This window comes from Triticum urartu, chromosome 5, assembly GCF_003073215.2.
Source record: "Triticum urartu cultivar G1812 chromosome 5, Tu2.1, whole genome shotgun sequence".
Taxonomy (NCBI): domain Eukaryota; kingdom Viridiplantae; phylum Streptophyta; class Magnoliopsida; order Poales; family Poaceae; genus Triticum; species Triticum urartu.
Window position 1 is genome coordinate 476,912,669 of NC_053026.1, and position 15,353 is coordinate 476,928,021.

A 15,353-nucleotide genomic window follows, 5' to 3' on the forward strand; every position below is an offset into this window, starting at 1 on the left:
GATAGAGGCAAAGACAATCTAGAGTTTGAATGGTCCGACTGCTGTGACCTTCATCTCGGACATCACAATTCGGTACGGCATACCGCACACCATCATCACCGACAACGGCACAAACTTTGCCAAAGGTGCCTTGGCCCGTTTCTGCGCGACATAGGGCATCCGACTGGACTTAGCGTCCATTGCCCATCTGCAGTCCAACGGCCAGGTAGAGCGAGCAAATGACCTAATCCTGTCCAGCATCAAGCCCCGGCTGGTCGAGCCTCTGGAGCGCTCGGCAGGCTGCTGGCTTGATGAGTTGCCAGCCATCCTCTGGAGCCTGCGCACGACTCCAAACAAATCAACCGGCTTCACACCCTTCTTCCTCGTCTACAGTGCCGAAGCCGTCATCCCAACGGACATAGAGTTCGACTCCCCACGAGTCACCATGTACACTGAGGAGGAAGCAGAGGAAGCATGTCAAGACGGCGTCGATCTGCTGAAAGAGGGCCGGCTGTTGGCACTCAGCTAGTCCAGTATCTACCAGCAGAGTCTACGCCGATAGTACAATCAAAAGGTCAAGCCGCGATCTTTCCAAGAAGAAGACCTTGTGCTTTGGCTGATTCAGCGAATAGCCGTCCAGCACAAGCTCTCAGCACCTTGGGAAGGCCCCTTCATCATCAGCAAGGTGTTGGGAAATGACTCCTACTACCTGATCGACGCTCAGAAGCCCCGAGCGCGCAAAAGGGACGACTCCGGCAAAGAGACGGAGCGGCCATGGAAAGCAAATCTCCTCCGAAGATTTTACAGTTAATGCAGTATGTATCATGCTACCTTTTGTATTAAAGTACGAAGACTTCGGGCCCCTTGAGAAGGTCTCGGGGACTGCCTTCTTTTATCTATATGATAATAAGTTATGCTTATGAGTATGTTATTCTTTACCGCTTGGCACCAGGTTCGACTAGTCGGCCCAAGGACTTGCCGTCTTGAGTTATGAAATGACTTCTTGCAGCCGGACAAGTAGTGTGTGGCACTCAATCCGTCTCCTGTTAGAAGCCGCAGATCGCAGAGCGACTGACTGGCAAGCAGGAGTAAGGTAGAATGGGTGTCCATATGAAAAATGGCTAAGGACTCAAACCATGCACATAGCTTAAGCCGGTTTCCAGCCTTTTTGCAACCGACTCTCGAGCAGCCGGCTCGCCGTTTTCTAGATTAACTTGCTAAAAACTCTAAATGGCTAAGTACTTGCCTCCCAAAGAAGCCAAGTATTTGATCTTGCGGCAGTCCGCAGAGCGGCTGTCCGACTAGCCAAACGGCAACCAAGGGAAGGCAGCGAAGGAAAAAGCCAAAGAGCAATAAACAAGAAGCGATAGAACGCAGATAAAATATTTACATAGAAAGGCCCTTGGCCGAATCATCAAATAGGAGTTCAAGATACACCCACACCCAGTGGGTGGAATTGTGCAAAATAACAAGTTCATTGAGACTGCTAAGCAGGAAAAACAAAGATAAAGTGGCAGCCTAGGAAGCCGCGGACGGACTCGGAGGACCAGAGGGGTAGGCGGTGTCAGTTGGCAGGGCAATCGGCTCTACGCCTGTTCACCCCTGGCGACAGCTGGCTCAGTTATGCGTGGCTCGTTGCTAGAGGTGCGGTCGGGATGGGGCTGGCCGTCTGCCTCGACCTCTGGCGCCTCCTCCTCGTCTCCTTCCTCCTCCTCGCCTTCCTCTTCGCCACTAGAGTCGATCACCTCCGCCGAGTCCTCGCAGTCGTCCGGGTTCAGCCCGAACCACTCCGGTGACGCCTCCTCGCCGTTCTCAGCATGCTCTGGGACGAAGACACTGCTGTCGGTGTACTCAGTAATCGATGCGGCGTGCCTGACGAGATCGTCCTCCACCGTTGCCAGATCTGCCTGAGCTTCCAACCAGAACGTGGCTAGCTGGGCTAAGCTCAGCCCAAGATACCACGCCTTGGCGAATTCCAAGGCCCAGCGGGCTCCAGGCCGGGCTGCAGAACCCTTCCAGGCCTCAAGACGGCCGGCTGCCACCTCCAACCAGTTGGCAGTCCGACTGGGGGTGCATGGCGCCTGCATGTCTGGCCACAGGGTGGCAATCGCCTCGGCGCCGACACGTTGAAGCCGGCGCAGCATCCGGTTTGCTAAGGACCTGCTCGCCAAGAGTCCAGGGGGCGTTGGCGGCGGTCTATGCACCATCCGCCCTCTGTGCTTCACGATCAGCCTCGATGGCTTGATTGGCAGCATACGAGTGGCCAGGGAAGAAGTCTGCTAAAGAAGAAGACCGAAGGAACAAGGTTAAAAGTTTAAGGCCGACTCGACTAGCAGTCGGCAGCCTAGAAAAGGAAACAAGGGGAAGCTCACCATCGACGAGATCTTCGATTGCTTGGAAATCGGAGACCAGCGTCACCTCTTTGTCGGTCCAGGAGGAGCGTTCGGACGCAAATTCGGCGAGAAGGGCGGCCTCCTTGTCCTCCGCCTCCCTCTGGGCCCTCTGGAGCAGCTCCTTCTGCTCCGCCAGCTGCGCAGCCAGCCGGTCACGCTCCTCCATCAGCCGGCCGCACTCCTCCTCCCTGATGAGCAGCTCGGTGTTGACTTCGCCCAGCTGCTGCTGAAGGGCGGCGTTGGCCTCTGAAAAAGGAGGGGGAAGGATGACAGTCGTCAGCAAAAAGAAAGGTCGCTAGGGAGATCTGGCCCGACTGCTCAGCAGTCGGCCCGAATCTCTGGGACTACAACCTGCGAGTGCGCCAGCGCCCCCCCCCCCCCCCCCCCCCCCCCCGTTGAGAAAGAAGAGGTCTTACCCCAGTTGTCCGACAAGTCGGCGGTCCGCTTGGCCAGCTCCTCGACGTTGGCGTTGAAGGAGGTCACGCGAAGATTATGGTAATCCTGCATCAAATTTCAGAAAAAGCGTTGGTACTTGGAACTTGCTGATTAGAGTTCCGAGCCGCCTGCTCAGTAGCCGGCCCGAGACTCGGGGACTACACCCAGAGGGTGCGCTGGCGTGCCCCCACAAAGAAAAAAACAAGGAAGCAAAGCAAAAGGAAGGCTACGTACCCGAATGGCCCTTCGTGATGCCAGGTATGCCTTGGTGCACTCCTTGATGGCGTGGCCCTCAGCCCGGAGCTTGGCTTGGACGTCTAGGAGCGCGCGGTTCAACGGGCCCGTCCCGCCTCCCCACACCCACCCGGTGGGCGCGGTGCTCGACACGTCGGTGTCCGGGATCGAGGAGCTCGCAGCGCTGGTCTCCAGAGGACGCGGCGCTGAGGCCGCCTTCGCGAAACGGCGGCGCGTTGGCGTACTGACCTTAAGGGCCAAGCCCGTCGCCGCCGCACCTCCGGTTGGCGGCACTGATGGATCCGCTGGTTGTCCGCCTGGCGCGCCTCCGGAAGGTGGCGCTGGTGGCACAATGACCTCCGGCGTAGCGGTGATGTCGGCGTCCCTCTCCATGACCGGGCTCTCCTCGCCGGCTTCCCCAGTCTGCACCGAGAACTCCAGTGGCGGCGGTGCGGAGTTCAAGGGGACGACGAACACCGCCGACTGACAGCGTGCGGCTTCCTCGACACGCTTCTTCTCCGCATCTGCGGCCTCGGCCTCGGCCTCTGCCAGCTTCTTCAGGGCGGCGGCCTCCGCCTTGTCGACTTCCGCCTTCTTTAGACGGGCGGCTTCCCGCTCCTCGCGCGCCTCCCACGCATTCCGCTCCATCGCCTCTCGGAGGTCGGCGATGGGGTCACCCCGCCGGTGGTGGAGGAGGTCTCCGTCGACTTCACGACGGAGCCGGCGGACGACTTCTCAAGAGAGAGAGAAGGGCCATGAAGCCAGAAAACAAAGTAAGGAAATTTCAGACAGACTCAATAAACAAATACGAAGGTACGAAGGGAGGTGGTGCTTACGCTGAAATAAGTTGCGGTGTCTTCACCACCTTGCGGAAGCGGTTGGCCTTTGCGGGTGCTTCGTCCCGCTTGGTCGCCGCGGACGAGCCCTTGGGCTTCTTCGGCCGACTGCCGAACAGGCTCACCCCGGCCCTGCGCTTCTTGCCACCGCAATGGGCGTCCGGCGAAGCTGACAAGCCCGCACCCGACTGGCCGGCTCCTGGCTAGTGGCGTGGGACGACCAGCTCGTCGTCATCGGGCTAGTCCTCAAGACTGGCCCCAAGTCTCGGGTCGCCCGCTGCGCCGCCTCCTCCCTCGGCGTCGTCCTCCAAGGCCGCCGCCCCCAGGTCGGGGTCGTCAACATCACTCTCCGCCCGGTCGGGGAGGAATTCGCGGTCCGGCCCCACGGTGCCGTCTGCTGGCTGGAGGGGGGGTTCTAACCAAAGTCGGCTGGTCAGATCGGACTAAGCGGACTCGGCAACGAAGAAGTCAAAGAGAAAAAGAAAACAACTCACCAGAGGCGGAGGGGCGGCACGTGAATACGGCTCCTTGCCGAACTGCCACTCTTCTCTGAGGTCGCAGCTCGCCAGATAACTCACCATGTAGGCCACCTCCTCGTGTGGCATCTCCTTGGTACACATCCGACTCGGGTCCTGGTGCCCGCTCATCTGGTAGATCATATGGGGGTGACTTTGAAGAGGGAGTACTCGGCGTGCCACGAAGGGGGCCAGCAAGTCCGGCCCGGTCAGGCCCTCCGACTGCGCCAGTACTCGAAGCAGCGCAACGGCACTGGCTCCCGCGGGCGTCAATGTCCGGGCCCGGTGTGACCAGTTGGGTTGCCTCCCAGCCGGCGGGCCAGCTACGAAGGCCGGCAGGTTGATCCAGTCGCCCTCCGCGAAGACGTTCTTCACGTAGAAGTACGACCGCTGCCACATCTTCACCGACTTGACCAGCTTGATGGCGGGAAACGGGTTATTGCCCCCGACATCCGCACGACGATGAACGCGCCGCACTGAGCCGGCATGCCCGCGGCTTGGGTGCCGAGCTTGGTGTAGAAGAACTCCCCCCTAGTGCTCCAGGGTAGGGAGAACGCCAATGAAGCCCTCGCACAGGGTGATGAAGGCGGACAGCAGCACCACCTTGTTGGGGGTGAGGTGGTGCAGCTGGAGTCCGTAGAACTCAAGGAAGGAGCGGAAGAAGCTGTTCGCCGACAGGCCCAGGCCGCGCAGGCAGTGCGAGCGCAAGACGACCCGCTCGTCCTCCTGCGGCACCGGCGAGATTTCCTCCCTCGGCGCGAGACGAACCCGAACGAGGTCCTCGCTGGGCAACCGACGCGTCTCGCGGAGGAAATCGACGTGGTCGTCATGGACCTCCGAACTGTCCCAGGTGCCCGAGTGCGCCGTAGGGGGCGTGACGGCGGAAGAAGAGCTCATCGTGAGCAGACTGCCGCAGCGCTCGATGTAGCTTGAGGTGCGGCAGAGAGAGAAGAAGAAGAAGCAGTGGGGAGGTGGGACGTGCATGCTCCGCCATTTCCCCTACTCCCCCTACTTATAGCCCAGTGGGCTACGAAGCCGAGGGGCAGTTGTGGGATTTACTGCGCCCACTACTCCACACCCCCATGTTTATCACGCAAAATTACTGCGCGCGGTAATTTCGTGGGAACCTCAACCGCCCCCACGGCCGCAGCGGATCCGCTCGCGTGCCGAGGCATGGTAGTGGCGGGCCCCGCCTGCAGACATGTCCCGTCTCGCGGATGGGTAGGCGGGCTGGCCTGGCCACTGGTTGCCACGCGGTGGGCACGGAATGGGTGGAGGTCAGGAAGCTTATCTCACACGCTACTGAGTTCCCGTCGGGGAATTCGAAAGCATTTTTGAACAAGTCAAAGTCCGGCGACTCCGACTCCTGCCAGTCGGCCCGGCAGAAGTCAAACGAGGTCCCACCTCAAGCACTTGAAGAAAGAAACTGCTGAGGCTCCTCGGCTGATTGTCCATGGCGCCTCACCAGCTTCAGGGACTACTGTCGGAGTAATGGGCCACGGGTAGGCTAACCCGAGGCCCAGAACTTTTCAAGACATCGGGGCTGACTGCGCCCCTCAAGACACCAGAATGGAGAGCCGCCTTCCAGAGGCCGGCTAAAGGAACAGTCGACTGCCCGCATACGGCCGAGTCCTGGAGGCAAGGTCAAGACGGGCCGACCTCCACCTAGCGGCTCCCAGAGAAGCCGGCCATGGGGAGTCGACCCACGACACCAACAAAGCCCATATCCTTATCAGGGGGGATGGGACGAGGAGTGGCAACAGTAAAGCCCACTCCCTCCCCTTTTCCATGGGATGGCTAGGCCACAGTGCGTCGTACCAACGGAGATCTCCGTCCGGCGAGGCACTGTTGTTGTCGTGCCATCCCTGACATCAGCAACAGTGGGCGGAGTCCTGCACCCACGACGGCCTGTCGGTACGGTCCATGGATGATGGGCCCTACCGGTCAGCGAGAAGTCCAGGAGACGGCAAGAGCGCCACCAGTCGGACCCGAAGGAAGCCGGCCCCCAGAAGTCGGCCTGCCCCTCCCAGGGGTCCCACACGCCATTAACCAGACGAGACGGGGAGTGGCTACAGTGATCGCCCGCCAGGTGGCGGAGCTGTAGCCATGACCCCATGACCAAGCCTGCATCATTAGAGGCACGGCTACAGTAATCAGTAGCCGGCAGGACCCGCAAGCGGCGGGTACGGCCTGTCAGCTCCGTACCAGACCAGTCGGCGGGGCCCACCAGCCGATGGGCCCCAGCAGTCGGCAGAGAAGCCGGCGGGCGAAGAGACTGACGGCTAGGCCCTGAACCCAGTCGGTTTACCATTGTACCCCTGGGGGTAGTCCTATATAAACCCCCCAGGGCACCCATGCAAAGGGTTCCGATCCATTAGAACTAGACCAGACCTTAGAGAAGAAGGAGAGCTGGCCTAGTCTCCTCCTGTCCACAGATACAGCTCGAGGAGCACCATTGTACTCACTTTGCCTTAGTGATCATGCGGAGATCCCGCAGAGCAGGACTAGGGGTGTTATCTCCTAGGAGAGCCCCAAACATGGGTAAAGTTCGCCGGCGTTCGTATCTACGCCTCATCCCGTTTCCAGGCACCGGTGACGTTCTACTCGCCCCCACCATGATAAGCCATCCATTGGCGTATGTCGCCAAACCCCCGACAATATTACATCATTCGACCCATGCATAATAATGGCTAAGTGTGTATACAAAATAGGAACATATATATTACATCATTTGACCGATAACATACGGTTCCTCAGCGTTTACGTTTTCGTTTTTGAGTCAGCTTATTTCCCTTATTTTTCTTTGAAGAATAATTGAGCCCCTCATTGTGACTTTGCCTTTTCAATGGAGTACGATTTTTCTTAGGTAGTGTAGTACTGATTCTTCTTTTGACGTATACTTCATCATCATCGTCATCTTCCCTCATTAGATTGTCGTACTGATCGTAGTCTTCCTTGATAGCGACTCCATCCATTCCAATGATGTTCCTTTTGCCTCTCCTCACGACAACACGGCTGGGATTGCGTGGGTCGGTTATGAAGAAGCATTGTGTCACGTGCTTAGCGTGTACCATGGCTCGTATTTTGTGATAGCGTTCACGGTAGCACTCTTGGCGTCGGGTATAGTCATGGTAGTGAAATTCCGGTTTTCTCTTTCGACATTCTTAGCCCATCTGACACGGAACATCGTTGTGTTGTGCAGTCCACAGTAGTCAAGCTCCCAGATCTCCTCGACCCTTCCGTAAAATCTTTCAGTTGCACCGTTGTCGCTGCCGGTTATGCATTCCATCGTCACCCCTAAGTTCTGATCATCACTGTCCATATCTTTGGCCTCCGTGTAGAATGTGTATCCATTGATATCGTATGCCTGATAGGTTACGAGGTTGGGCGAGGGGCCATGTGCTAAGGCGTATATGAGCAATCTGTCCTTAGAGCCCTCCTCCGGGGGATTAGCAATAATATGCTCTTTGAACGAATGCATGAAAGTGGAGTTGTGCTCTCTAATAACTTCGGCGTCCATCCTGCATACCCCCCGGTCATGTTACTTCTTTGTGATAACTTCTTTGTGTAGTGCCACGAAAGGATCTACCTCGTCTAGGTGCTGTAGCACTACCAAGTTTGCTCAGTCAAAGTCGTTGCATCGATCTGAGTATGCCACGTGCAGTTCCCTGTGACCGTTGGAGTGACCTTCTCCTCTGAGCCTCCCATCGTGCTTGTTAACGGGCAAACCAACACTAACACCAGGCGGCTGGTCTGCGCCATATAGAAAATTCTCGCAGAAAGAGATGCACTCTTGAGTCAGATAGCCCCGGACGATGCTTCTATCCGGATGGGACATGTTACAAATGAATCATTTGATGATCCCATTCATCCTCTCAAATGGCATCATGTTGTGCGAAATGACGGCCCCAGGTCTATTATGTTGTCCACAATATGGACACACAGATGCACCATCATGTCAAAGAACGCGGGCGGGAAGTACATCTCAAGCTCATTCAGTATCACAACGATCTCTTCCTGTAGCCTTCGGAGCTGCTTCACACTGATCGACTTTCGAGAGATGACATCGAAAAAGTTGCAGATACCAATGAGCGTGTCACGGGCGTGCTTGTCCATTATCCCTCTAAGGGCACCAGGTACTATCTACATCATCATCACATGGCAGTCATGGGACTTCATCCAGCAGAACCTTTTCTTGTCCGTGTCTAGATATCTGCTTATCTTGCCACAGTAACCGAAACTAACTTTGACTCCGGTAAGGCACTTAAAGAATTGATCGATCTCAGCCTGACTTAAGGTGAAGCAAAGAAGGGGGGCAATAATCCTCTTTCTTTATTTTCTTGCCCTTCTTCTCCCGCGCCTCTGTCTCCGTCTCTGTCTCATCTGACTTTTTACGAGGCGGCATGTGCAGATCTTCCCTGATATTCAAATCTTGCAAGTGTTTTCTTGCCTTCGACCCATCCTTGGTCTTATCCGACATGTTCATCAGTGTCGCGAGCAAGCTATCAAGGACATTCTTACAGATATGCATTTGACCAAGGCAATGAGGTGTATCGAGTTTGTCCGAGTACTCCAAGTCCCAGAACACAGACCTCGTCTTCCATACCTTCAGTGGCGGCTCCGGCACCTTTTTCATCATCTTTCCCGGCGTGGGGCACTCCTTCTAGTTTTTCAGTAGCTCATCGATTTCGGTGCCACTCCGCTTACGTGGAGGTCCACGATGCTCAGTGTGACCATTGAATACATCTCCACGGTTTCTCCACGGGTCGTCCTATTCGAGCAATCTTCGATGCCGCATGTACACAATTTTCCCAGACCCGCCATCTTTCCTTGACGTTAGCTGCTGAGACGTCATATCATCCATGCACCGCGTGCATCCGCAATATCCATGGCACACCTAGCCTGCGACATATCTGTAACAGAGATAGTCGTGCACCATCGTGATCAGCGTGGCTCTCATGTAGAAATGCTTGCCTTTGCTAGCGTCCCATGTCTTGGCCGATGTTTTCCATAACGTGTCTAACTCCTCTTGAAGTAGCCCCAGATACAAATTAATATTATTTCCTGGTAGTTTTGGCCCTTGAATAAGCATGCTCATGTGAATGTACTTCGATTTCATGCACAACCAGGGGGGAGGTTGTACATCCATACAAACACATGCCATGTGCTATGGTTGGTGTTCTGGTTGCCAAATGGATTCATGCCATCGGTACAAGCGCCGAGCATGATGTTCCTTGCATCACATTCGAAATACCGACAGAAGCTGTTCAACGCTCTCCACTGGCTTCCATCCTTGACGTGTCTCAGCTTCGGATCATCTCCATCGTCGGGCTTCTTCCTCTCCACGTGCCAGCGCATTAGCTTTGCTTCCTTTAGATCTACGAAATACCGCTGGAGACGGGGAGTGATCAGTAAGTACCATACAACTTTCTGCGGACATTTCTTCCCGGCCTTCTTGTATCGAGAAGCATTGCACGCCAGACAGCTTGTTCTTTCCGCGTGCTCCTTCCGATAAATTATGCAATCGTTGATGCATGCATGGTATCTAACGTACAACAGATCAAGAGGGCACATGATCTTCTTGGCCTCATCAACACTAGTATGACATAGATTCCCCGCGGCAAGAACATCCTTTAGGTACTTGAGATGCTCATCGAGGCTAGTGTCGGTCGATTTGTTTTTAGCCTTCGTCTTCAGGAGTTGGAGCGTGAAACTCAAGCGGGTCACCTCAGGATTGCAACCATCATACAATGGGGTGTTCGAGTCTACCACCAGTTGCTCTAGCTTAGCCTCCTCTCTAGAAGCAGCTCTCTCAGTACTCGTCTCCTTGCGAAGCAGTGCTTGAACATGAGGGTCCCGCACGTTTAAACTTAGTACCGACGAACTCTGCTGCATGGAGTCCACGTTCTCTCCGCCGCCATGTCCGTCCCCTTCTCCTCCGCCATGTCCGGCCCCTTCTCCGCCGCCATGTCCGGCCTCTTCCCCGCCTCCATTATCGATCATCTCTGCGTCTTGCCCCGTGTCGTCATTGCATGCCCCGTCGGCGTCCTCAACATCGTCATCCTCATCTTCAATTATCCACCGAGTATAGCCATCCATGAAACCAGTGATGAGCAGGTGCGCTTCGACATGACCATCGTCATAGGGGTCGAGCCAAACTATTCCTTTGCATTTTCAACACGGACATAAAACCTCTGTCCAGTTATTTTCTTTCATGTCCTGCACCGCCGACCGCAACCACCTGTCCACCATCATTCCACTAACCATCATGAATGTATGCACGGTAATAATAAACAAATTGATTATAAAAATGCGTGCATGCATCAAAGTCATACAAAAATTTGGCATGACCTTCCCTGAAAATAGGACATATAGATCTAGAGTTTCCCCGGAATTCACTGAAACGGAAATAAATCGACATTTCGGCAAAACATAGGCAACTGAAAAGCACAATTTGGCGTCAACTCATTCCCACACACAATTTCCATCATATTGCCCAATTATCATATCACACACACATCACATATTTCCATTTTGCAAAAGCATGAAATTTTAATCACCTCTATCTCGAGATCGAGCACACGTTGTAGATGATGATGTAGGAAGATCAAAAGTGCACAAAGCTCTTCTTAACAAATATAGATCTAGTTAGGGGGCAAATAGGTCACTTAACTAAATGTTACATCTACCTAGCTAGCTCATTTGGGAGGAGACAAGTTCAAGTGGTGGAGGGGGAAGGAAAAAGAGAAAGGAGATGCACTAATGGAGGTGGTGTGTAGTTAGCTAGGAGTAATGAAGAGAGAGAAAGGTAGGTAGAAGAGGGAGAGTAATGGGGGGAGAAGTATTGAGGAAGAAGAAGAGTGAGAGAGGGTGGATGGGAGGTAGGGGAAAGGGAGGATGGGGGAGGGGAGGATGGGTGGGTGGGAAAACGTGGTGGGGTCCTGCGAGTTAGCAGTAGCGCATGAGCAAAAACGCGCTACTGCTAATATCGTAGCAGCAGCGCATGTTTCTCGCACGCGCTACTGCTAAACGGGGCCAACTGTGTGGACAATTTCAAAATTAGCAGCAGCGACCTAAGCAAAAAGCGTGCTACTACTATTTCTGTAGCAGTAGCGCGCCCCGACGACACTGCGTTGCTGCTAAACTTAGGGTGTTGGTTACTGTCGGTGGATTTTTGTAGCAGCGCGGTTTAGCTCCCAAGCGCTTGCTACCTCTTGAGCACTGCGTTGGATTTCCCCGAAGAGGAAAGGATGATGCAGCAAAGTAGCGTAAGTATTTCCCTCAGTTTTTGAGAACCAAGGTATCAATCCAGTAGGAGGTTGCGGCGCGTCCCCTAGTACCTACACAAAGCAAATAACTCCTCGCAACCAACGCGATAAGGGGTTGTCAATCCCTTCACAGTCACTTACGAGAGTGAGATCTGATAGATATGATAAGATAATATTTTTGGTATTTTTATGATGAAGATGCAAAGTAAAATAAAAGCAAAGTAAAAAAAGCAAAGGAAATAACTAACTATTGGAAGATTAATATGATGAAGATAGACCCGAGGGCGATAGGTTTCACTAGTGGCTTCTCTCAAGAGCATAAGTATTATACGGTGGGTGTACGAATTACTGTTAAGCAATTGACAGAATTGAGCATAGTTATGAGAATATCCAGGTATGATCATGTATATAGGCATCACGTCTGAGACAAGTAGACGGACTCCTGCCTGCATCTACTACTACTACTCCACTCATCGACCGCTATCCAGCATGCATCTAGAGTATTAAGTTAATGAAAACAGAGTAACGCCTTAAGCAAGATGACATGATGTAGAGGGATAAATTCATGCAATATGATAAAACCCCCATCTTGTTATCCTCGATGGCAAAAGTACAATACGTGCCTTGCTGCCCCTACTGTCACTTGGAAAGGACACCGCAAGATTGAACCCAAAGCTAAGCACTTCCCCCATTGCAAGAAAGATCAATCTAGTAGGCCAAACCAAACTGATAATTCAAAGAGACTTGGAAAGATAACCAATCATACATAAAAGAATTCAGAGAAGATTCAAATATTGTTCATAGATAGACTTGATCATCGACCCACAATTCATCGGTCTCAGCAAACACACCGCAAAACAAGATTACATTGCTTGATGTGGGGACCAAGTTCTCTAGATCATGTTCGTTCCGAAAATCACGTTCCCGAAGGTTTCATTTTGTTTGGACTCCGTTTGATATTCTTTTTCTGTGAAACCCTAAAATAGGCAAAAAAACAGCAATTCTGGGTTGGGCCTCCGGTTAATAGGTTAGTCCCAAAAATAATATAAAACTGTATAATAAAGCCCAATAATGTCCAAAATAGGATATAATATGGCATGGAACAATCAAAAATTATAGATACGTTGGAGACGTATCAAGCATCCCCAAGCTTAATTCCTACTCGTCCTCGAGTAGGTAAATGATAAAACCAGAATTTTTGATGTTAAATGCTACTTGGCATAATTTTAATGTAATTCTTCTTAATTGTGGTATGAATATTCAGATTCGAAATATTCAAGATAAAAGTTCATATTGACATAAAAATAATAATACTTCAAGCATACTAAACAGCAATCATGTCTTCTCAAAATAACATGGCCAAAGAAAGTTATCCCTACAAAATCATAGTCTGGCTATGCTCTATCTTCACCACACAAAGTATTTAAATCATGCACAACCACGATGACAAGCCAAGCAATTGTTTCATACTTTTGACATTCTCAAAACTTTTTCAATCTTCACGCAATATATAGTAGTATAGGTGGAATAGAATGGTGGTTGTGGACAAGACAAAAAGGGAGACGATAGTCTCACACCAACTAGGCGTATCAACGGGGTATGGAGATGCCCATCAATAGATATCAATGTGAGTGAGTAGGGATTGCCATGCAACGGATGCACTATAGCTATAAGTATATGAAAGCTCAACAAAAGAAACTAAGTGGGTGTGCATCCAACTCGCTTGCTCACGAAGACCTAGGGCAATTTTGAGGAAGTCCATCATTGGAATATACAAGCCAAGTTATATAATGAAAAACTCCCACTAGTATATGAAATTGACAAAATGTGAGACTATCTACTATGAAGATAATGGTGCTACTTTGAAGCACAAGTGTGGTAAAAGGATAGTAGCATTGCCCCTTCTCTCTTTTTCTCTCATTTTTTTATTTGGGCCTTTTCTCTCTCATTTTTATGGCCTCTTTTTTTTCGTCCGGAGTCTCATCCCGACTTGTGGGGGAATCATAGTCTCCATCATCCTTTTCCTCACTGGGACAATCCTCTAATAATGATGATCATCACACTTTTATTTTATTACAACTCAACAATTACAACTCGATACTTAGAACAAAATATGACTCTATATGAATGCCTCCGACGGTGTACCGGGATATGCAATGACTCATGAGTGACATGTATGAAAGAATTATGAATGGTGGCTTTGCCACAAATACGATGTCAACTACATGATCATGCTAAGCAATATGACAATGATGGAGTGTGTCATACACTAGTAGAAAACAGGGCTATGGTCCAGGCCGGCTCAGCCCATTAGTCCCGGTTCAGTGTAGAACCGGGACCAATGTGGGCATTGGTCCCGGTTCGTGAGCCCAGGGGGCCGGCCGGGCCACGTGGGCCATTGGTCCCGGTTCGTCTGGACCTTTTGGTCCCGGTTGGTGGGACGAACCGGGACCAATGTGCCTCGCTCCTGGCCCACCACCATTGGTCCCGGTTGGTGGCTTGAACCGGGACCAAAGGCTTCCCTTCAGTCCCGGTTCATGTCATCAACCGGGACCAATGAGGTGCCTATATATACCCCCTCGCGCAAGAGCAGAGCACAGTGCTCTGTTTTTCCTGGCCGAGGGGGAGAGGGCTTTGTGGTGCTCTAGCTCACCTCCTATGCACATGAGGTGTTCGATGGAATGCCCGAGCCACACTACGTAAGCTTTCTCCTCTCGAAGCTCGACCTCCAAGCTCCATTTTCCTCGAGATTTGTCTAGATTTAGCGGTCCATCACACCCCGTCCCCGTCTTCACCGCCGTCGATCACCCGCGCCGATCTCATCACCGACACCACCGTGGTGAGCCTCTTGTTCTTATCTTCTTTCTGAAAGGAAAAATATTCTTACTTGTATGTTTAGATAGATACTTGTATCATTTTCTTACATTTATTATTGCATCTTATATAGTGCGATGGTTTTGGTATCCGCCCCCGTCGGCCCTCGTCCTGTCTATGATTCGGATTTGGTATGTATATTATCTTTATAACTATTGGTTCATTTATTGTTTATGAAAATTATGCCGACCAACGTGACATAGATTTTATTTATATAGGATGTATGTGAATCGAAAATGCCAACCGACCCTATTGTCGAGAGGTTAAATTTAGTTGAAGAAGAAAACAATTTGTTGAAGGAAAAAATAAAAAAAAATTGAGGAGGAGAAGATGATATTGGAGTTGCATGTTGCGGATGTCGTCGATGATCACAAGATCAAGATGGATGCAATGCGCTTGAAGATTAGAAAGATCAGAAAATATGCCATTCATACCGAGGCTTGGTATCATTATGCCGTTGGATCAATTGTTACCTTGGTTGCGATTATGATCGCATTTGTTTTCGCATTGAAATGTTTTACATAGTTTCAATGTATGGTTTAATTAATTAGATGCTCTGGAGAGCTATATGTTGTTAGATGAGAACTATGTATGCACTTTGGTTTTAATGTGATGATGAACTTCTATTAATTTGGACACTTAATTATATATAATGCACGCAGATGAACCAGCAATGGATGTACGGTGACAGACACACCCGCGAGTACATTAAGGGCGTGCATGAGTTTCTCGATGCGGCTGAGGCAAACAAGCAGAATGGTTTTATGTGTTGTCCATGCACTAAATGTGGGAATACGAGGTCTTACTCTAACCGGAAAA